Source organism: Myxocyprinus asiaticus, chromosome 42 (genome assembly GCF_019703515.2).
Source record: "Myxocyprinus asiaticus isolate MX2 ecotype Aquarium Trade chromosome 42, UBuf_Myxa_2, whole genome shotgun sequence".
Lineage (NCBI taxonomy): Eukaryota > Metazoa > Chordata > Actinopteri > Cypriniformes > Catostomidae > Myxocyprinus > Myxocyprinus asiaticus.
In genome coordinates this window covers 29,801,114-29,824,224 of record NC_059385.1, presented here as the reverse complement: position 1 = coordinate 29,824,224, position 23,111 = coordinate 29,801,114, and the positions used below count along the sequence as shown (strand labels likewise).

The following is a 23,111-nucleotide window of genomic DNA, read 5'->3' as shown; positions in this document are numbered from 1 at the left end:
GGGGAGCACTTGTTTAGTCAATCAGAAAAGTAGCCAATCAGAAACACTCTCTGTCTGTCAGTCACGTTACGCAGTGGGTTTTTCTTACATTGGGTTGGTCGATGTGTCTATAGAGGAGAGGGTTTTGGAGTAACACTATCACACAGGAGGTTGGCATGTTGTTTTCGATATTTACGGTACCCTAGGATCAGCCACACTATGCCAACTCACAGACAAGCACCATCTCCTATCAGACATGTTTGCATCGGCTCCAGCATGTTTACCTTCCCCTGTGATGTGACCAGAAGCATGTTGGGAGACAGCATGGAAGACCCAGGTTCGGATGTTGTGTTGAATCCAGGAGGAATTTATGTTTGAATAATCAGTGACAAGCAGGATTCGGAGGTTGCATTTTTGTTAGGATTATGTTTTGCATTTGGTTTGGGGAGTACAGTTAATAAAACATACATTCCTTTTCACTGTATCACCGCCTGTACAGCTAAATAAAAAAAGGTTTACAACTTCCTTTTGGTGCCCCTCCGTGGACATTTCACCTGGAAAATGGAGCTCACACGTGCCTGTACACACAAAAACTCTTACCACTTTGGCCACTAGGGGTAGTGTGTCGAAATTTGGTGTGCACAGATTAATTTTAGCTAAAGAAAAGTCAACCTACTGTTTATGATTTCACTAAGAGATCAGTATGTTTGGAGAGAGGGCATGAGGTTTTGCGTGACATTCCAAAAAATTTCTTACAGCACCTATTATAGAGTTTTTAGTTTCATTTAAAGGTACAGTATAATTTCTGCACTACTTGCGGCACCAAACAAAATTGCAAAAATAAGTCCCTCCCGAAACTGACACCATTGGATGAGCCAATGTTTTTATGTCCGGGCCACAGATTTCCAAAACATAAGTTGTTAGGGGAAGACTCTTTCATATTTATATGAGTAAAGTGCTACCTGATTTGTTAAGTGTTACAGTAGGTTTAGGATTTGGGATAGGCTTGGGTTGTAGGTTATCCTGCCTATTAGGTACCGCTTTCCTAATGAATATTTCTGAAAATCCATCTAAAATATTTTAAGATGTGTAGAGTGCAATTTATGGCTGTTTCATGATTAATTTAGCAAGTATGTCCAAATTAATGGTATGGTCAAAAAGCATTTGAAGTGGACTTTTTTCATTTTCAATTACCTTCTGCTTATAAAACCGTGGCTTTCCTCTCCACTCTGTTGAAATCATTGAGCAAAGTAGAGAAATAATTCAGTCTGTTGACTGACACTTCATATTTATTCCAGCACTCGAGAAATAAAAATGGACTGGATCCTTCTGTCAGTTCTTCAGAATTTCTCCCATTTCTGGCGGCCATATGTAGCACTTAGCTCATCAAACTGAAGAACAAAATGTTTGATATCTGACAGCTCAGGTTCCATTTCTTAATGACACCTCTTGGCAATGCAAATAAAAAAAAAATAATGCTGCTTGATTGAGAACCATTTTGCTCGCCTTTATCTCCTGTCTTATTTATTTATTAATTTCTTATTTATGGCCTTATCCACTGAATAGACACATTTCTCTTGCTGGTTAATTAAAATATATAATTCATCACTGGTGCTGAATGGTATATTTATAATTATTATTATTATTATTATTATTATTATTATTATTATTATTTTGCAGCTGTCTCAAGTTTCTTGTGATGTCCTGTGAAATTTGCATTTAAATTGGAAAGCTTGAACTGAATACTCACAAAGACTGTATGAAGTATCACAAAATAGTAGCAGCTATGAAAATCACACCACACCTTTGACTGACTGATGGACTGAAATCGCAAAAAAAAAAAGAAAAAAATAATAATAATAATAATTTATTATCTGTTTTTTCCCCTCTCTCTTCCCTTCAGAAAAATCCCTCAACTTGCCAAAGCGTTCTCCATTATGAATCTTTGTGGCCTAAAGGATATGGAGATTGGTCTACATATTGAATACAAATAGCACAGCCAGTGGCGGTAACCTTTGAAAATCTGCTGTTGCATATCAGCGCTTTCTTATAGCGTTTACTGAGAGTGAACAGTATCTCCCTAAAGTTGCAAGAAAGATACATTATATATCTTAAATAGTTCACTATTTCAAAGAGTAAAGGAAGTTTTGTGGTTTGTAGACTATATCAGAGCTTTAAAGAGTTTCACATTAAATACATTTATGTGTTTAAACCAGACAACAGTAAATGGATGTTTCAGTGACCTCATCATATATATGTATCATTGCATGCAATTGCATGTATAGATATCATGAATTTTGACAAATAGTTTTGGTTACTAGGACTGGGCGCTATAGCAAAAAAAAAAAAAAAAAATGTGTATATATATATATATATATATATATATATATATATATATATATATATATATATATATATAAATCTTCATATTTTGCAGTCTTTTGGTAATATATGTGTATTTTGTCTGAAATAGCTTAAGGGGTGATTTTCTTCTTTCTTTTTTTTTATTATTATCGGAAGAACCATCATTTCCACTAAACAGCCATTGTTGCCAAGTATTTTAAAATGTTTAAAGGTGCAGTATGTAACAATTTTCATGTAATATCCAGCTTTTTTTTTTTTTTTTTTTGTCGATGTGTGAACGGCTTGTAACACAACTTAAAAAATGAGCCATTCCCGGACTTCCTAGGTTGCCTATTAAAGCCTGTAGACTGATTTTCATGTGAAGGGAGTGGGTCGGTTTTGCCAGGAAAATCCAAAGGATGTGACGTTTATGCACGATCCCAAAAGCCTACTACTGAATCCCGTCTGGCTAAGCGGGAACGTGATCGTGGACGAGCGAAAACTAGAGTGAACATCGGCAGGGCATTTGATTCCTGGAGGGAACTTCGTTCGGTTTTGGGGATCAAAACCGACCCTGAATTGGCGTTCTTCTTATTGGACAGGATTGAGAGAGTTTAGTCTCAAAGTTTGTATTAGTACAAAAATAACTGTGTAATTTTAATTATGCTACCTCATCTGTCAGCATGATGCCGGTGGATCACATTCAGTCTCTTTGTACATTACGTCATTGTTTTGGCCGATGCTCGCTCGCATCCCTATGGAGTGTGTGCACGAGCGCGAGCACGAGCAACAGGTAGCTTGCTGCAGTTCACTTAACGGCCACAGGTGTCATTAATAACAAGGGTTACTGAATCTTACATACTGCACCTTTAATGTAAGAATTAAAACTCAGGAAAAAAAGCTAAAAATAATGAAGGTATGTTTTCCACACTGTTTTTCACTAAATGAAAATAATAATATTTAGTCATTTTCAAATGCACATATTTAACAATAAATAATAAATTATATAATTTATATAAATACATTTATATAAATATATTTACTTAACAATACATCTAGTTTAGTGTTAGTATTTACCTGCAGATATTGTACAGTGTTCCCACGCTTTTTGACCAATGAAACATAATTAAGAGCTAACTCTTAAAAGAATGCTTAACCCACAAATCAGATATCCTTACAGTTTGCAAGAAAGTTTTACTCTATACAAAAGCATAATCTAGCTGATGAGAAATGTGTACAGTAGAGCAGAGTAAAACTAGAAAAATTTATATTCACTATAAACATTTCCATTACTTTTAAGGTGTTATCAACTTCTACACCTTTTCCAGGCCTGGAAATCACAAGTTCTTCCAGTTTTTCCATGACCATGGGAACCCTGTTTGTTAAAATCGCTTAATATATGATAAATGCCATGCTGAGAATTCTTTGGATATTTAAGAGAAATGACGTGAACAAATATTTAAATCAGATTTTGTAATCAATTAAATTGTTTGAACTGATTCATGGAAATCCAACTCATCAATTCTAACACCATTTTTCCTTAATGAAGTTTAAATCAGAGATCCCATTATAACATAGTTAACATTGGCGAAAAGTCTACTATAAGAGAGTTTTAACTCTCTTGTACTTGCGAGGTAAGGTGGAATTACACATCTAATCTAATGACATGGTCCTCAGGAAACTTAATGCCCTAATACAAATGAACATATGCAATGTTGCCTAATTTTATATCACCAGCATTATCGTGGCAAATATATTGTGAATGTTCAATATCGCCCTGTCCTAACTGTGAAAACATCCACAGATACGTATAATCTTAATCAAATTGCCACAAAGGCTCCAGTCTTCTCCACAACACACTTACAAACACTGAGGTCATATCCGATAATTAAAGTCTTGTTTCCAAGACCCCTCCTGACACTAATTCCATTCATCAATCCCGTCGTATCAGAGATCTCTCAGATTAGAACCCATGCTGCAGCATTCATGGCACACGGCCATACACACATGCAGCCAATAGCCCTGACATTTAAACCTGTCGCATCGCCCCTAATCACATGCAAAATACAATGTCAATCCTGTCAAAGCCTGCGGGCCTGTGATCTTCAAGTTGCTGTGCTGGTGTTATTCTAAAATCAGATCCACGATCAATACTGGATCAGCACTTTAAAAAAAATATGCCGTTTAATGGGATGGCAATATATGCACGGGGAAGTGTGTTTAGGTACAGATCGACAGCTCTCAACTCAATTTTCTGTTCCTGTAGCTCAGTTGTTAGAGCATGATGCTAACAATGCCAATGCCATGGGATTGATTCACAGGAAACTCACAAACTTTTAAAATGTATACTTTGAATGCAGTGTAAATTGTTTTGGATTAAAGCATCTACTAAATACTTAAATGCAAACTTTGGGTCATTGAAACGTCAATGCATTCACAATGTTCAACAGCTTAATACATACAATCTTTTTGCAATCTAATTAATATGAACACATTTAGTTTCCAATTGCTAGTTAGCACAGCTGTATTTTAAAGCACATGACATAAAGACTTTATCATGCATATGGTACCTCTAACAATTTTATGACAAAATAGTGCAGTTGGACAGGTGCAATGAACATTCATCTGTCCATGCCATAAAATAAGTGCTTTATGGCTGTGTTACGCAATCTGAATACGCAGGCCATCAACAGAATTGGTTTATAGGTTGTGATACAGATTGTTAGGTACAATTTTATGCCATTCTCCCAGGTCATTATTCATCTGCACAAGGATAAGTATCAGATCTTGTGCATGCGCGAGTATAAAGCCCCACTGCAAACATCGTGCTGCTGGTATTTACCCAAAATCCAGATCTTTACTAAATATGTAGTGTCTAGTCCAAATGAGTTATTGAAGAGAGACTCGACTAGCTATAAACAAGGCTCTATGTGGGACTTAAAAAAGCACTCTATTTAGTTTGTTTCCAAAAGGACCTTAAAATGCAGCACCCATGAATAGACCCTTCCTGCTTTGGGCCTCGGTTTTAACCCTGGCCACCCTGTGTGCAAACCACACTGAGCAGATTAGGCCATTACGGGGAGGCTAAATAAGCAGATACCCCACAGCGGAATGCACACAGTATGCTTAGCCTATTTAAGAGGTTTGTGTGTGTTGTGTTTGTGTGGATCTGGATAAAGATAGCGTTGTTTACACCATTGGTAGCTATGAACGTATAAAAGAGTTGGTAGAAGAGAACTGTTAAGAGTGTCATATAGAGCTTCAGAGGTTTTGTATGGGCAAATCATGTGTTTTGTTGATAGGGATCTACTCATAGTAATGGCTTTCTGTATCTCTGGACTTTGACCAAGATCTTTTGCAAAAGACATGTCAGTTATGTCTAGATGGTAAACCATGTTCTACAAAAATCTCTCAAGATTCAGATTTTTTGCTACCAAGGTTAGGATAAGGGGTAGGTTTAACGAACACAATGTGTGAGTGTCATGTGTGAATCTCACAAGACTAGTTGACACTAGCAAATATAAATCATATGTTCCGAATCTGTAGGAAAGGAAGTCCCACCTTTCAATTGAAAAAGCAAATAAACTTGCTGGCATTTTCTGAGCTGAGTTCGATATTTACGACAGATGTTGCTCTCAAACATACATGCACATTAGCTAGTCCAATATGAAAATACAGTTTTTAGCCTGATTTTAGTTGAAGAAGCAAAATTCATGATATAACTTGTGCCTGATTTTATTGGTGATTTGACAGATGTTATTGAAAAGTAAGATTGGCTAATAGTCTTTCCACTTTCAAGTAGATATGATCTTTACTTTACATGGCAAGTGAAGTCATACATAAAGTCTTATCTCATCTTTAGGAATTATGAAGTTATGTTGGCATTCCTCTTGCTATGTCTATGGACCCCTTTCTCTTTAGAAAGTCTATGCTAAGCAATAGTGGTAAGGGGCCCCTTGACAGTGACTCAGTGATCTGTGACTCATGATGTAATTATCCCTTTTCCATCAGTTTACTGGCCTAAGGATGACATCTGTCTTGTAGAGCCGGGGCTGATGGTCTGGAACACTCTTTGCTTCCCTCTTTCTCTCCTAAGAATCAGAGATAAAGGCACCACCTTCAAGCTTCAAAGACTTCTGAAGGATCAGTGGAAGGAGTTCTAAATATTCCTAGAAAAAGCAATCCATAAGCATTCCCAGGCATCTCAAAAGCAATTGCTCGGCTTGCACATTCAGAAGCATGCAACCTGGATGCTGCCATTTCTGCTTCACGTGCACTCAGTTCTGATTTTTTTTTTTTTTTTTTTTTTTTTTTCAGCAAAATGAGCAGTAAAAGCCATTTGACAAATCATTTTGGAACCATTGTAAAATGGTGCCCTGACAAAGCTAATTGGTTGATGAACAACATGATCACATGGGAAGTTGACATGTAGCTTCCGAAAGCACATGTACCCTGAAATCAACCTCATACTGCCAAATTACTCACCAGCACCATCCCCCATCAGATATTTTGCCATCAATTCAACCATGATCACCTTTCCCTCTAGCACTATTGATATTGCATTGCATGAGCAACCTCTGCGACATGGGTTCTGCTCCCTTGCAAACCAGGAAGAAATCACGTTCACATGATCAATGATGAGTGCAATTCAGAGGTTGCATTTTAACTCTAAAATAAAAATTTTACTCCACTGACAGTCAGGTCTAGTGTTAGGGTTTAGGTTAGTGTGCAGATTTAATAAATTATGCATTCCTGTTGACTGTATTTTATCATTTACTAAACTAAAAATACAACTCGCTGTTGGCCCCACTGTTGTCGCTGTTGGTGGATATTTCACCTGGATACTGTAGGTCACACATGCCCATCCGTTCAACAACACTTCCAGCTTCTGCTATTGGGGGGCAGTGATTTGAATGTCATAAGAATGTGTACGAGAAAATTCAAGACAACGTGGACAGTCCAAAGCCCTTTACTAGTGCATGTGTAGTCGAAGATAACAGACACGAAAAAACACAAGACAGTTTTACGCTGATAAAACCATCCAGAATTGGGTCACTGGCAAAAAGTCTACTATAATATATTGAAATCTTTGCAACTTATATGTTGCTTGAAAAAAATACTCAGAATACACAACTGATTTTGAATGGCAACTGTTGGAATGGCGATAATCACTTCTAAAGCTAGCCAGCCAAACCCTGACCACTTGGACCCATGAAGCACAATTTGTTAAAACTGAACCAACTGTCCAATGTAAGATCAGAATACCTTTCAAATCTCCACCAATTCATGGTAACTCCATGGTGTTTTGATTGGGTCATAGCTAGTATTTATGCTTAACCATTATCATCCATGCCCACACCCTGAAGGAAAAGGTTAATTTGTCAATGTAGTAACATCTATAAATAAAAATAACTGTGCTAGTGAAGGAAACAGATGTTTGAAAGAGTCAGCCATTCAGATAGTTTGGGTTCAAAGGTTCCAGCTGGCAACTGGTGGGCGGAATGGCCTGTGGTGGTACGGGGGGTCTGCCACTGCCAACTCAATGCAAAAGCAACATCTGTTCCTGAGACAAACTAGCAGAACCGCGGCCAAAAGTTTACTATGCTCTATTGATGCGCACACCAAGCAGGCAAAGTGGAAAAGTCACAGTGTGAGGACCTCATGAGCTTGAGTGAGAAGATGAGAAAGATAGGAATGAAATGCAGAGAAAGTACAGAGAGATTGACAGCTGGTTAGCCCTGAAGCCAAAAGCATTTTACTTGCAAAGGAATGATTTGCCTCTGAGAGTCAAACCCAAAATAGCACATTGGCTCTGTCCCTATTAGATTTACTCTTTCCGTGAGCCCGGTGGATATCAACCGTGAAACCTCACCACTTGTTCAGTTCTCAGTCAGTGTGCTACTCTTTCTCAGAGATGATCATAGTGGCCTAAGCCTTAAGAGATTCTGTGTGTATGCTTCTAGTGAGTGAACCTTATGGTGTGTGTACATTTTGCAGAATCACAATGGTGATGAAAGTGTTAAGCAGTTCAAAATAAACAGCTTCTGCTGGAATGGCAGCCTAGTAGTTAAAGAGCTTGGCTGGTAACTTAAAAGCTGAAGTCTCAAACCCCAGGGACCATGGTTGATTCATGAACTAACAATATTGTGTCCTTGATTAAGACACTTAACTTTAGGTTGTTCCAGGGGGACTGAACATGTAATAAGCTGATTTGCAACTGATATCAACATGGCTGTCCTCTTCATTTTTGGTAAACATAGCTGTCAAGATTAGCTAAGTATGCTGATTGTTGGATTTAACAAACATACCACAATATCATTTGTACAGAAGTCTCATTGTGGCACGTGTTTTATGGACTAGTACTCGAGGATGGACTTGGACTTGAACTCGGAGAGCATTTGGACTTGGTCTTGTCACAGAATCTAACAAGTGTAGTATCTTACTTGTTACCGAGATTACTCTACCACCTGTGAAACAACTTTCTTGTATTTTTTAAAGGTGCACTAAGCTTTCGCTTATTAAAAAATGTTTTACACAAAGACATGTACAGCATTATTTTAAAAATATGTTGAAAATTATGTACATTCACAATAGATGAAGTCTCCAGTCATCAGAAAACCAATAAAAGCTGTTTAACTTTACGTGGAGCGGGTCACCCCCATAATGTTTACTGCCATGTTGACAGCACATGACACTGTGTCATGCAACTGTCCTAGTTACTACCACTAATAATGACAATAATAATGACAAAAGAATTTCATATAGCATTTTCAGCCAATGCTCAAACATAAAAGTACATGCAAATAGAACAATATATTTACAGTCCAAACAGAATGAGTGCAAGTTAAAAGATATAATTGTCAAAGAAGAGGTCCCTGCTGTAGTCATGAAACAAACCGCTAGTACCTGCAGCTCTCACAGATAAGCAGCACGACATCGAAAGCCAAGGATGAGCACAAGGTGGTTTTCAGTTGGTGCAGAGAGCTAGCATCTAGCACACAACAATGCGCAAAAATTCATTTGGACTGGATATAAGAATGGGCATTATAGGGATGTGTGTATTATGAGACGGATAAAAACACAGACCAAAAGATAGCAAAGCAGAAGAAATAGTTTGGTGTAAAGCGGCAGCATTTGGTAAACAAAGTTCCAGTATCTGGGATGATAGGTGTCAGTACAGAGTCCAAAACCACAAGTACTACTGGAGCTGTTGGGATGAGTATAAGCCAGCTAAAATCTTACTTAGTGCACTTTTAAAGACCTTTTCTGTCACTACATTTTTAGTGATGTTTTTGAGCACAGACAATTCAAAGATTTTATTTTCAAAATTTCCACCCCTTGGAAAAAACATATTGATCCTATACATGAGGTACATGAAATCCATGTAAATGATTAGAGAGAAATAGAGAGAGTGAGCTCAGTTTGTCAGGGTAGTGCCCTCAAAGTATGGCTTGCTGGGTGGACACTCTATTGTCTACAATGCTAGTCGGTGAACTTTCTGTTCACTACACACCACCTTGTATGCACCCCAGAGGCTGGTGTTCTACAGCTAGCTGAATTTTTTGGACTTTTGCCCAGGGGCCTTGTGTGCTGTAAGGCAGGACCCTGGCGAGGTGCTGCTCTCATTATGGCCTGACAGAGTCATTAGGATTCCATTGCCAGCTTCCTTCACCTCTCAGTGCTCATTAGCCATACAATCAATTAAAGCCAGTCCACGCTCACACCCTCTTTCCCTACAAGATACCTAAATTACACATGTGGCAGAATATTCCACAGAGGTGGTCAGTCATTCTCTTTCACTCCAAAAAAAGTTAGTCTGCCTTACAAGATAGAAGAAAGTTGAAAGATGCAGTAAGTAAGCAATAGTACATGAGTAGGAGTGCTGCAACAGCAGGCTTGCAAGTGTGATATTGCTTTCTAACAACAGTTCTCTAAACAAGAAGTTAATACAGAGTAGCATACATTTTAGACACAATAAGGCTAGTTGTTTTTTCTGTTTTTGCTCCACTGTTAAAAATGGCTTGTAACAAATCCAGTGCATGATCAGTCATTGTGTGTCGTCAAGCAACAAACTGACTGACAGACTGTCTGGAATCCAAGCGGAGTGATACAAATAGTGAGGTATCCAGTGCTGTTATACTAATTATAAGCTCTCTTGGAACACTACTTGTCAAACATGGCTCAAGGGAAATCATCATGTTGCTAACAAATGTCCCGGTTAGGCCTGTCACGATTATAAAATAATAGTCAGATTATGGTTGTTTGATCTAATGGTGATAAGTAGAGATAACCGTGATTATTGTGCACTTCAAATTCAAGTCACATTTTACTCTGCAAATAAGGGAATTTTTAGAGAATATATAAATGCCAGGAATGTTTGTGCCTGTCTCTCATTTTGCAGTTTTATTGCTTTATGTGAGCACTCCAAATGAGCTCAGTGACTCGCACCATGGACCGCACTCAGAGCAGCTCCTGTAGAGCATGCAAAGTTTAACTACCTCTGAGGCTCAAGGATTTTGACATATTCTACGCGCTCTGGTTTCACTTTAATTTAACGAATATTTAATGGAAATGTTCTTGGTCATTGCAGGATCATACATGCAGTGACACAGAGGAGGAGACAACTTCATACTCTGGGGAAGTGAAGAAACATAAAAAAATAAAAATAAATAAAATAAAATAAGGGCTCATGAGTTTAATCATAGTAAAGATCTTAGGACAGATATATTTTACTATTGCATACTATAATGTATGTAATGTAATATACTCTAGCTCTTTAGGTTGGATGGGTTCCAAAAGCAACAGTATAAATGTAAAGTGGACCATGTTAAAAGCCCTAAAACAGACAATTAATAATTATAATCACAATTATTTGTCTGACAATTAATCATCAGTCAGTTTTCATAATCGTGACAGCCCTAGTTCCAATACCTTGACTCTGACTCCAGTCTGCCAAAATACTGACAAGCAAAGCAACATCTCCCATTAGACATTTTTGCATCAATTAAAATGTGTTTACATTTTCTTGCAACATTACTGATAGCGCATTATGCAAGCAACATCAGAGACACAGGTTCTGTTCCAATAATATTACTGGAACAATAATAATGTTTACATAATCAGTGATGATCACAATTCGGAGGTTGCACTTTAACTCTAAAATCAGATTTCTTTTCTTTTTTTTTTTTTTTTTTTGTCCACTTATTGTTATGCATAAGTTTGGGATTTGGGTTAAGGGGTAGTGTTAATAATATATGCATTCCTCTTGACTGTATTACATCATTTGCAACTAAAAACAACTCAGTTTACATCTAGCTTTTGGTGCCACTCTGTAGGCATTTTACCTGGACATTGAACCTCACACATGCCCATACATTCAAAAACACTTCCAGCTTTGGCCACTGGGGGAAATGGTTTGAAATTCAGTAAGCACAACTTTCAACCTACTGTTGCCAGTTTCACAATAAGATCAGTCTGGCTTGTCCAGTCAGATTCAAGACTGGAACTACAGTAACTGTGGCATAATTATAAATAACAAGAATATATATATACTGATGTTGAGATGAAAGGTCTTTCTTGTGGTTTCTTGTATTGTTTCAACTTATGAGGGATTTTAAAAGAAATATATGATGCACATATTACATTTTTACTAAATACAGAAATACAATTTCCAAAGTAAAGACATAACACCATATTTTTATTAATGCACTGTGAATAAACTGGTTATATGTTGCCTAAGTTACAGGTTCCATCCAAAATGACACACTTGATGTGGACTTGCGCCTGTCCGTGAAGTCCACAAGATCTTAGTTCAAGAGGGTGCTCAATTTGCCTCCTTGATTTGCCAGGGATTTACCCTTTTGCAAAGCCCATGCTGGTCCAAACTTTAGTCTTCTACCCAACAGCCTATGTGATATTATGTCACCCCAGTGTAAACATTTGGATTAAGGCCAAAGCCTGCTGAAAATGAATACAATTGTTTTCCAACCCATTGTCTGAGCAAAAACTTATTTAACAATGCCTTCTTCCAGAGGTGCTATTTTGAGTTTTGTTTCAAATTTAATTTCACACAGCCCGGAGATCACAAACACCCTCCTAATTCAACACAATTACACCACAAGCCTGGAAATCGGCAAGTGAGTGCTTTTCACACTAACAGAGTGCATTGATTTGTGCTGACAGAGATAGACAACTCTCTTGTATTACCAAGTGCAACTGCTGTTGGTCTATTCACCTTGTTGGATAACTCCTGACTCAGCATCACAAAGATATACATCAGCAACCTCCTTGCTGTGGTGGACGGTATAGCCTAGTGAACTAAGGACTCAGACTGCCATTAATGAAACCACTTTTGTAGTTAACAATAGGTCTGAAACTTGCTATAAATTATTTGAGCAGTCATGCTCCTGGAAGACAAGACACATTACAGGCATATTCTTAAAAAAAGTTGAGGGCACTTCGGCACAGAGGAACCTTAAATGCAGTCACCTGGCACATATTACAAGTTGATGCGATAGAAATGGACAGTTCTTCCTCTGAGAAACGGAGCCTGAAATCCTGTCTCGCAGTTGTCCTGTCCCTTTGACTCAGTCAAGCTGCAGAATAACCTCCCTCTTTTGAGCATGAAGCCTTCCCAAGTGACAGGTGTTTGACTTAAAATGCCCACTGCAGCTGAGCTCCAGCCCACCGGAGCGCAATTGACAAATAAATTTCACACATATTCGAGAAGGCCTGTCTCAAAAATGTAGAATTAGGTTATTGATTTGCTGACTATATTGTCATTGTTCTCAAAGTCAAGGCAGTGGCATAGTCGACAATCTAATATGACTAGTTCACCGATTGGAGGATTATGAGCATGATGAGACTCTGGCCATTCTGTGGATCCAAATTTGCAATTATAAAAGTGTTAGTGCTTTGCAGACTCATTGTGTACTGCAAAATTACAACATGCATTGGTAAATAAGCAAAATCATTAATATTGATGTTTTCACAACAAAGTTCTGTTGACTATGGAGGTTTCAGGCCACTTTGGTGATCAAGTTCGGCCACACACATTTTGACTGAACTCAGAAAAGGTGCCTGGCATGTTTGTCTTCACCCTGGAGGGATGAAAATCAGCAAAATCTATAATTGCTAATAGCATGCTAATAGGGAGAGAGTTTATTTCTGTGGCCGCTTTTGTGCATCTATTGACAGCGTTCGACAGGGTTACTCACACTAGCTAATCCGTACACGACCTCACCTTGACTGCCTTCAGTTGGTTGGCTAATAAATAATGAGTTTCAGTGAGTTATCGATCCTTCTCTCGCTTTCTTATTTTACAGAGAATGTTTTTTTTTTTAACCATAGGAAAATTAGAGAGATGGAAAGCGCCTAGGATTTTAAACAGAAAGGATACTAAAATTTTGATGCTTTGAGGTGGGGATTAATCGATCTTTAAGAAAAATCCAAGAAGCATAGATTTGGTTTTGCTAATATGACTCTCATAAAAAGACATATAATGCATAAGGTGCAAAAAGTGCCAACATGCATCACGATATTGGAGTACTAATCATTCAATAGCATGATATATATTGAAGTACCATGATATTACCATTTGACCATATTTACGCCCCAATACTGTACCCCCAGTATGGAAGGGGTGGTGGTTGCTAAAGATTGCCCCCCCCCCCCCCAATGGCCCCCCTGTGGAACCGGGTCTGATTCATGGACCAGTTTCTTGCAGGATAATTTGTTTCAAATGTTTCTAAAATCTTTAATTAACAGTCATGCAAAAATGAAAGAACAAAAAATTTACATTGATTAAGAGGTATGTAAATAGAACAGAACAGCTCTGTTATATTTGTTTATTCCCATTGTCTAACACTTCAGCCGTTACTGACAGAAGGCCAAGAATATATGAATAAGCCATTCCCCATCTCTCTTCCCCGGTTTGGTGAGTAATAAACACCCTACACTGGCAGAGCTGCTGCTGTCATGTCGAGCAGAATCAGCTCACAGTGCATTAGCTGCTCTATCGGAGAGCATATCGATCCCTCTGAACATGGTTTACAGCTACAGAGAGAGGAAGAGAAGAGGGAGGGATGGATTTTGCACTTCATATACTGGCTTAAATACTGTATGGTGACACTTGGCTGTGTTGCATAACTATAAGCAATTCTTTACGAAAAGTATTTTAATTTCTGTGAGCGCAGAGATAGGAAGCAGACGGTGTGAGTGCTTTCGATTTGATTGTGTTTTTCTTCTTTCTCTCTTTGTTGTTTTTATGATGTCCATACAGTAAATCATGTGTTGTCAGGTAACCCAAAACTTATATGTAAATATCTAAATTAACTTTAATTAATAAATATTATTTATAAGTATATTTGTAACAGTTTACAGTAATGTTCCCTTTGTCAGGGTTTATATAGGGGTTCATTACTGACTAATAATTCATTTTCAAATGCATTGTAAATCATTGATAAGCGATTATAACAACATGTATACATATATGGACAAATATGAAGACCTTATTGCCAATATAGGAAGTATTTAATATATTTTAAAAAATTACATAATTCACCTTTAATAATCAATCTTTGGTGAAGATGCCAAAAAATAACTAAAAATCTTTACAGTTAAAATCTGATTTAAATTAAGCAACGTTTGAATTAATAAAATCTGTTACTTTTTTACAATGTGCAATGTGTAAAAATACCCAAATCATGAATGTCTTTCAAACATATACTGTGAAGCACACTAAGAGGTACTGAATGCTGAGAAACAGTAAATGTACTAAACCAGGCAGCTCTCACATCCAACCAGACATTACTCCTTAAATCATTATTGACACAGTCTTAACTAGTTTAATTTCACTGTGCAAATCCAGGTCAAAACTGCTCACTGCTGGAGGTAGCAAACAAGATGAAGTCTTGAAAATTGGGCCCATTCCAAATCTACTATAACATTTTTGAAAGTGCAATTATTTGTAGATTTTCCTAAGGCAAGTATCACTATTACTATTGCTCATACTTATTTTAAGGGGTTTTTAACAAGCTGTAACCCTGCGTAGGAACTCTGCACCATTTGAGTAATGAGCAACCATATGTCGAATCATACGCCTTAAGAAGGTGTGAGCTATTACTTTTCTATGCAATCAGACGTAACATTTTTGCCTGATGGACAATAAAATGGGTGAAAATTCCCATATATGTTATAGAGTTATAACTGAGTTATAACAGATTTGAAAGAAGTAAGGAAACCTGCTTTCTTTTTTTTTATCAGAGAGCATGTGTTTTATCAAGGCTTGGGTTGTAAGATGTGCTCACTGAACTCAATGACGGATCTAAACTCCTGTCAGGGCTGTTCCAGAAGTGTGAACTATGGGAATAGAGAGAGAGAGAGAGACATGCGGACAGAGGTCTCTCACTCTTGCCCTTCAGTGTCTCTCAGCCTGTTGAGACACACTGAATTCAGTCAGGGTTGAAATGTGAGCATTTTGAGCCCCTGTGTGACTTTGATTGATGGTTTAATTGTAGGGAAATAATCATTCATAGATTCAACAAAGAAAATCTGCTGTTTTTTACTCATCATCAAGACATTCTGAACCCAGATTATTATGTTTCTTCAGTGAAACAAAAGGAGATGTTGGGCAGAATGCCTGAGCAGCTCTTTACAAACACCAAAAGTGGGTGGTGATTTATACTGCTCAAAGTATAAAAATAAAAATAAAATAATAATAATAATAAAAAATAAAAAAAACACTATGTATTATAAAAGTAGTCCATGTGACTTGTGCACTGAATTCTAATTTTTTGAAGCTATGCGATAACTTTGTATGAGAAACCCTAAATAAAAAAATAAAAATATTTTTTTTTCTTTTGTTTTTTTTTTTTTTTTATCACAGAATGCCAACAGCAAACAACATTAGTTGTCCATTAGTTTCATAGGACCAATATGGACATGTATGAAAAAATAAAAATACAATTGATTTGCGAGCTACAGCATAACAAAGATTAAGACTTATTTTTGATTATTACTCACACAAATCTATCAAATGTCTTCATAAGACTTGGAATATACTGTGGGATTCATATGGACTACTTTATTATTATTTTTATGGAGCTTAGAAAGATAAATCTCAGTTGTATGAAAAAGAGCAGCATGGACATTGAGTAAATTATAATTTTTTGGGTGAACTGTTCTTTTAAGAATCTTAAAGATCCATTAATCCAGTGTACAGCTTCTTAAAGGAAATTTTAGTGGAAAAAAATAAAAAATAAATACTGAACACTTCTTTGTTATAGCCCGTCTAAAGAGACCTTACATATCACTGAGTGAACACAACAAAACAAATTTGAAAAAGTCAGTCTATTACATTTATTTCTGTGAAGGGACTATGTAATTACTCAGGGTGCATGCAAAGATTGTCAAAGCACTGCATATGGTAATGTCACCCTAGAGCTGATTCATTCTGGAAATAAATAAATAAATAGTTGTGGGGAAATTGAGAACATTGCTATGAATAATAAATTGATTCATTGTAGCAATTGTGGCAAAGGTTTTGTTTATCATAAAAGCATGTTTGTTGTATTTTTTTTTATTTTTATTTTTTTTTAAATATCTTTAAATATCTAAACATCTGGTAATAATAAAATATAAATCAGATACAGATCATATATCATGCCACACAAACAACAGAAGGCATGAGAGAAACAGAACAAGATTCTTTAAGAGGGATTTGTGGGTAATTCAGTCCTTAATTACTCTCTTTCGGAGAGATCCTGAGGGACTTTAGCAAAGTACTACATCCCTAAGAATAATGTCAATACAGGTGGACACTATCAACAACATTACGTTTTAAACATCTATCACACAATGTTGATTAAACTTGGCTCAGATGTAAGCTTTAATGATTTTTAATCAACTCATAAATCTGTCCATCCGTCCATCCATCCATCCATCGAGTGACAGCATTTAAACAGAACAATTAACACTAAATACATATATAAAACAACACTAAATACCATATATAAACAAGAAAACAGCATAAGTTATATAACTGAATTGAAAGCATAGTTATGAACAGCCACATCTGACTAAGTATTATCTTACTTTGTAAAATTATACTTAAGACTTAGTAAGTATAATAATCAGAAAAATATACAATGTTGCACAGTTCTGCATAAAGACACAAAAACGAAATTGAAATCAGACTTCTGAATGGTTAATATAAGAGAGAATGGACATTTTACGCAAGCTATGATGATTACGTCAGCTGGCTCGACTGTAAAGCAACACGTGCAATTCAATGAGATAAAAAAAAAAAAAAAAGACAAAAAAAAGAAAAGAAAAAGTGTGCAATTTTTTTTCATTCTCATTGTTGGGTGTAGTACAAGTAATTACTGTAATCTGATTACTGTTCAAAAAGTAGTATAACAGTACATTTTAAATTATTATAATCTGATTGAGTTAATTTTAAGTACATAACTTAGGTTATATGTAGAATGCATTTAAAACATGAATTAGGCTCATGCATAAGTCCATTTTCATTGCTGTGAGAGCTGAAAGGCGTGTGCCCTATTACGAGTCATTGAAAATGAAGAAACGTGGTTCTGAGTGTTTGATTTAGGCACATCAGTGCATGAGGTGGACAGACAATAGACATTATTTAGAATATTTTTAGCAGAAAGAAATCTGTTTAAAATGTTCTAAAGTAACTTAAAAGTAATTCAGAATGTGATTACTTTTACTATGAAGTAATCAGTAAAGTTAAATCTGATTACTATTATTCAGAAGCTATTAACAATAGTGGAATAATGCTTTTTAAGTAACTTACCCTATACTGGGTAAGCTATACTGGTTTTAAAAAAACAGCTGAGCTAACGTCACACTACTTCAAGATGGGTTGTTAAGTTAGTAGCACAACTACTTTTAGTTACAGTCATTACTCCCCTAGTTATGCAAACCACCAATAAGCTATACATTTTTTTGCTAAAAAAAAAATACATTAATAAATATTTAAGGAATGACAAGTGAAATTCTCATTTGTAGATTTAAAAGGTGGAACTGTCAACTTTCCTCCATGCATTTACAATAAAGGCTGGTGAAGCCAGTCGAGATCCAGATTTCATGGAAGCTTTTTAAGGATTAGACAGCAAGCCTCTGCCTTTTGCATCCCTGCCTTTCAGACAAACGAATCCCTTTGCAAAGTCTCAACATGCAAAGCTTCTTTTGTTAAATGGAAAATTATATTGGAGCAGACACAATAATGGTGTTTACTATGTACACTAAATTAAGACCTTGTTGAAAATACCCATAAATCAACAAAATAAATGATTTTCTGTTATTGGTACTAGTCATTATTTAATTTTAGACAAATTAGTTAAATGTTCTTCAACAGTAAACAGCTCTGCGAGAATGATAGATGCCTCAAAATAGCTTAATTGTTAAAGTATGGCTTTTAATTAAAGTCAACATAAAATGCTGTTCCCAATCATTTTACTTCCAAATGAATGAATAAATAAATAAAAATGATATTAAAGAAAAAATAAGAGTGGGACTTGATTTTACTCATTATAAATTGATTGGATTTTGAAAAGTAGATATTACACAATAGAATAGAGTGAGGTGGTTGAAGGGGAGCATTTTATACAGAGAATAAATCTTGAATTATGTTTATTTTTCATATCCCATTTGTTTTACTTTTTAAAATAAATAAATAATACAAAATTGTAATAAAAGTGAACTTAATTCAAAATATGTTCTCTCAAATTAAGTCTTCAGTATGATATTTTGTTCCTCAAGTAAGTGCATCTTGTTTTAAGTATGTTTTGTTATTTATCAGCGATATCTTTGAAACACATCTTTGCAATTTGATTAAATATTACAAGAAAAACTTTATTTTAATCTAGAAAAATTTCTGATGAATTGTACCTGAACGGGAACAATAATGCAGGAACGTGAATTAGGAAAATAATACACAATAGAGTCATTTTTCCATGTTAACTTACAAGTTGACTTATAAGTTGAATAAAAAAAAATATTATAAAATCATAATAATAATAATAAATTAAAACACGGCTCCGTGCTGAATGTGCAAATCATAATCACATATACTCACATACACACACGTGTACTGTATTTTCACATCAAAGAAATATTGCAGAATGTGACCCAGTCGCACTCCTTACAGCTGCACTTTGGTAAAATGCATATGGCCCTTTGTTGTATTGTTAAATAACCCCTGAAGTTATGACCTTTACTCGCACAGGGGGCTTGGTTTACACTCAGGCATATTACAGGACAGCCCATGGGTGAAGTGAGACCAGTGATACATAGAGAGCATCATTAATAAAAACAGTGAGGGAGGCAGCATGCTGCCAAGACAGCACTCAGAGACTAAGGCTAAATCCGGTTTCATATTATCATTACACATCCTAGGCACGGATGAAAGGGAACCCTCCTTTAAATGGGAGTGAGATTGATCCTTCAGCATAAAGGACCACTTGGGACCAGAGACAAGCAAAGCAATTACAGGTTTAGGGCGCCGATATTCTGCAAGTCATTGTAAGTTAATTCTGAGGTGGAGTAGAGCTGACCTGAGAAGTAGGGAAGCATGTGATGGGGAGAGAGGCGAACGGCAAAAAAAATAATGAAAATAAATAAATAAAATAAAAACGTGTTTACAGCCATATTCGGTCTATATAAATAATAAGCCATTTACAAATGCATTATAAATCATTTATATGCAGCTATAGCAAAATGCATACAAAGGGTAACTTTGATTCAAAACTTGCCCAATAGTGAGCATTTTAACTTGTAATAAAAGCTTAATAAATACACGTATTAATTCATACTTATATTAACCAAAAACATGCCCTAATTCATATTTTATGCCACAGTGTTGCAAAAACTGATTATTAGGGTGAGATTAAAAAGAAGGGATTATGTCATTTTGCTACAATCTGTTTTGTTTTATTTTCAATACTATAATGTCTTGACTCACTTGTGTCATCACTTTCTTTGTCATGTTGATGTCAAAAGAATAGTGCTTCTCTGAGTGCTGTCCCAACTTACAAAGTCCTAGTTACCAAAGGCCCTATACAAAAACACCTTTGAGGTCTTCATGCTCATTTACAGCATTCAAATAATAATAATTGATGATAATTAAACCATAATGAACTTTTATATACATAGGGTTTTAATGTTGGAAACTCCTTAATAAATGCTTCACAGGTCTCCAATTTATGTTAAGTTACATTTTTAAAGTCACCCTTTTTATGGATTTTGTTATAACCTCACATCAATGAGTTGTAATACATTTGTAAATTAATTATTAGTCATTAATGAACCCCCTTATAATCACTTAACAAAGAGAACATTAATATAAAGTCCTTAAAACACAACATATTTATTTGATAAGTAAAATGACAATTAGATATTCATTTTTGTTTTTAAATCTGGCAAAATGTTGTGAGGTTTATGCTTAAAAATAAATAAATATTTGCCATAAATATATAGAGAAAACTAAACTTGTCTCCCCCATTGAATTAAGTTCTTAACTTTATATATCTGAATAAAGGCAAATGTTTTTTTTTTCTTTTTAATGTTTTTTTTTTTTTCTTGTTTTAAAGGTGCACTCAGCGATTCCTGAGAAACACTGTTGATAATCAAACTCAACTTCCAAAACAAACACACCCCTCCCTTCAGTGCTCCTTTGGAAGCTCCGCCCCCAAATTCATCCAGCTACAGACACTCACAACTCTCCTGCTACTAAAACTAACATCACAACAACAGCATATATGGGTTTTGTGAAACAGCATAAGTTATGTTACCCACCTATCGAGAAGAAAAAGAGCAACTTCTGCATCCGTTTTCAAGCCTTTTACTTCTCGGAGGTCTCTCCACTGCTGAAAAGCCTTGCCTACACTGACGCGGCTCCTAGCCGTCGACTGATCATAATCCTTCTTTTTTAGTTTATATTCGTCTGACCTTTTTCTCTTGGTCTGTTTCTCAGCCAGTTGTCCTCCTTGGAGTTTAGAAAGTTTGCATCAGCCAGATTTGCCATCGCTCTTCTAATGCATTTCCCTCTCACTCTGCCAAGAACCACCCTCTGTTGCTGATTGGCTGGAGTAGTGTTGTGTGGATCGATCCGATCCACTTTGTTTTTGTCCCATTTACAGAGCCAGGGCTCTGTACAAATACTAGATTTTTTTTCAGCTCACCCACAGAACGGACAGCTAGCAGACTGAAGAGATATTTGCAGAATTTGACAAAAAAGTGTATTGGACTAGAATTACTGAGTGCACCTTTAAGCATGAACTTAACAAAAAAAATAAAAATAAAAATAAAAAATAAAAAAAATCTTAAGAAGTCTTTTTTAGCAAATATTTTGTTATTTTTATTATTTATTTATTTATTTATTTTGCTATTTCACTTTTTAAGTCAATATTTTATAGGTTAAGATATTTTTACTGGAAAATAAAACTAAATGTTGAGTAAGAAAGTATTATTTATTTATTTATTTATTCTTGTATTTATTAATTTATATATTTATTTTTGCAGTGCAGATTTACAAAACAACTTAAGAGTAATGTGTCTTTGTCCATGATCCAGTGCACTTCTTGGTTATAATGCCCATTTTGGTGATGTATTAATGTAAAGTTGGTTTGTTTTAAGTGAATGTAAATGAAAAATTAAAAACAAATCTGATTTGTACCAAACTATTGGACATGTGCGTTAGTCCCTGCAGTGCAAATGCAGCCTAGGCATACTTCTATCTAGAATGTTGTTAATATTAAACAATACTAATTTTACTATTAATATTTATTTCATAAATACAATGTGTTCATTAGCATATAAGATTTGTATTGGTATCAAAATTGGTACTGAGAATCATTCAGTTTCACTGGTATTTGTATAGAATACTGAAATTTTGTATCCTGACAACCCCACCAAAAAGCAACTGAGAGTCACTGTGGTGAGACCACTCTCTTTCATTCATTTTTTAAATACATGTATGCAGCAAAGTAGCATGGGAAATGGTGGATTAAAGTTTCAAGTTTCAAGTTTCATGTTTATTTTATTTATAAAGCACATTTAAAACAGTGGTCATTGGCCAAAGTGCTGTATATTAAAATATATAGAAACAAAAACACACACAAGGAAGACATGGGGGACCTAATTTAAAAAGTGAACAGCCCACAAACCTCGGCTGGGATTTGCAGTCTGGAACAATAATTGCAGTGGATTAACTACGAGAAAAAAAAAATATTTTTCATGGAGTGCTCTTGAAAAGCAAGATGATGTGCCTGGAAAAAATAAATAAATAAATAAAATGCTTTAAAAATATCAAGATTGTGTTTGAGCATTCTAAAGAGAGAGTGTACGCTGATATGTCATGCTAATGCCAACCAACCGATCACATCGGTGATGAGTAATAGAATAAAAAATAGACAAACAAGCTTGTGTGAAAGACAAACCGCACTGGCTCTCCTATATTTATAATGTCTACTTTCCATTCCAACTGTCCAAATAATGATGGGAAGTCCAACATTAGCATCTTTCATAGGGACATAACAATCTTTAAAAACACAATAATGAAGATATATGATTGTTATTACATAGAAGCATTTTGCTGTCGTAAAACAAAATGTATAAGAATAATAGAGGAATACAATATCATTAAAACTACTGTAGATGTTACTGGTGTTCTGACTCAAAACCTTAAATTTGCTGAGATAACTCCTTGCGTGACAACTAGCCCTGGTGCCCTCTACTAGTTTTCCCTCATTATACTGTAACATAAA

The 23,111-nt window shown here is 35.7% G+C and overlaps 1 protein-coding gene across 1 annotated transcript in view; it reads right to left on the bottom strand.

The window, feature by feature from the left end:
- LOC127432365 (ciliary neurotrophic factor receptor subunit alpha-like) overlaps nt 1–23,111 on the bottom strand; it is a 349,211-nt gene that overhangs the window by 249,227 nt on the left and 76,873 nt on the right. The gene's annotated exons all lie outside the window — the stretch shown is intronic.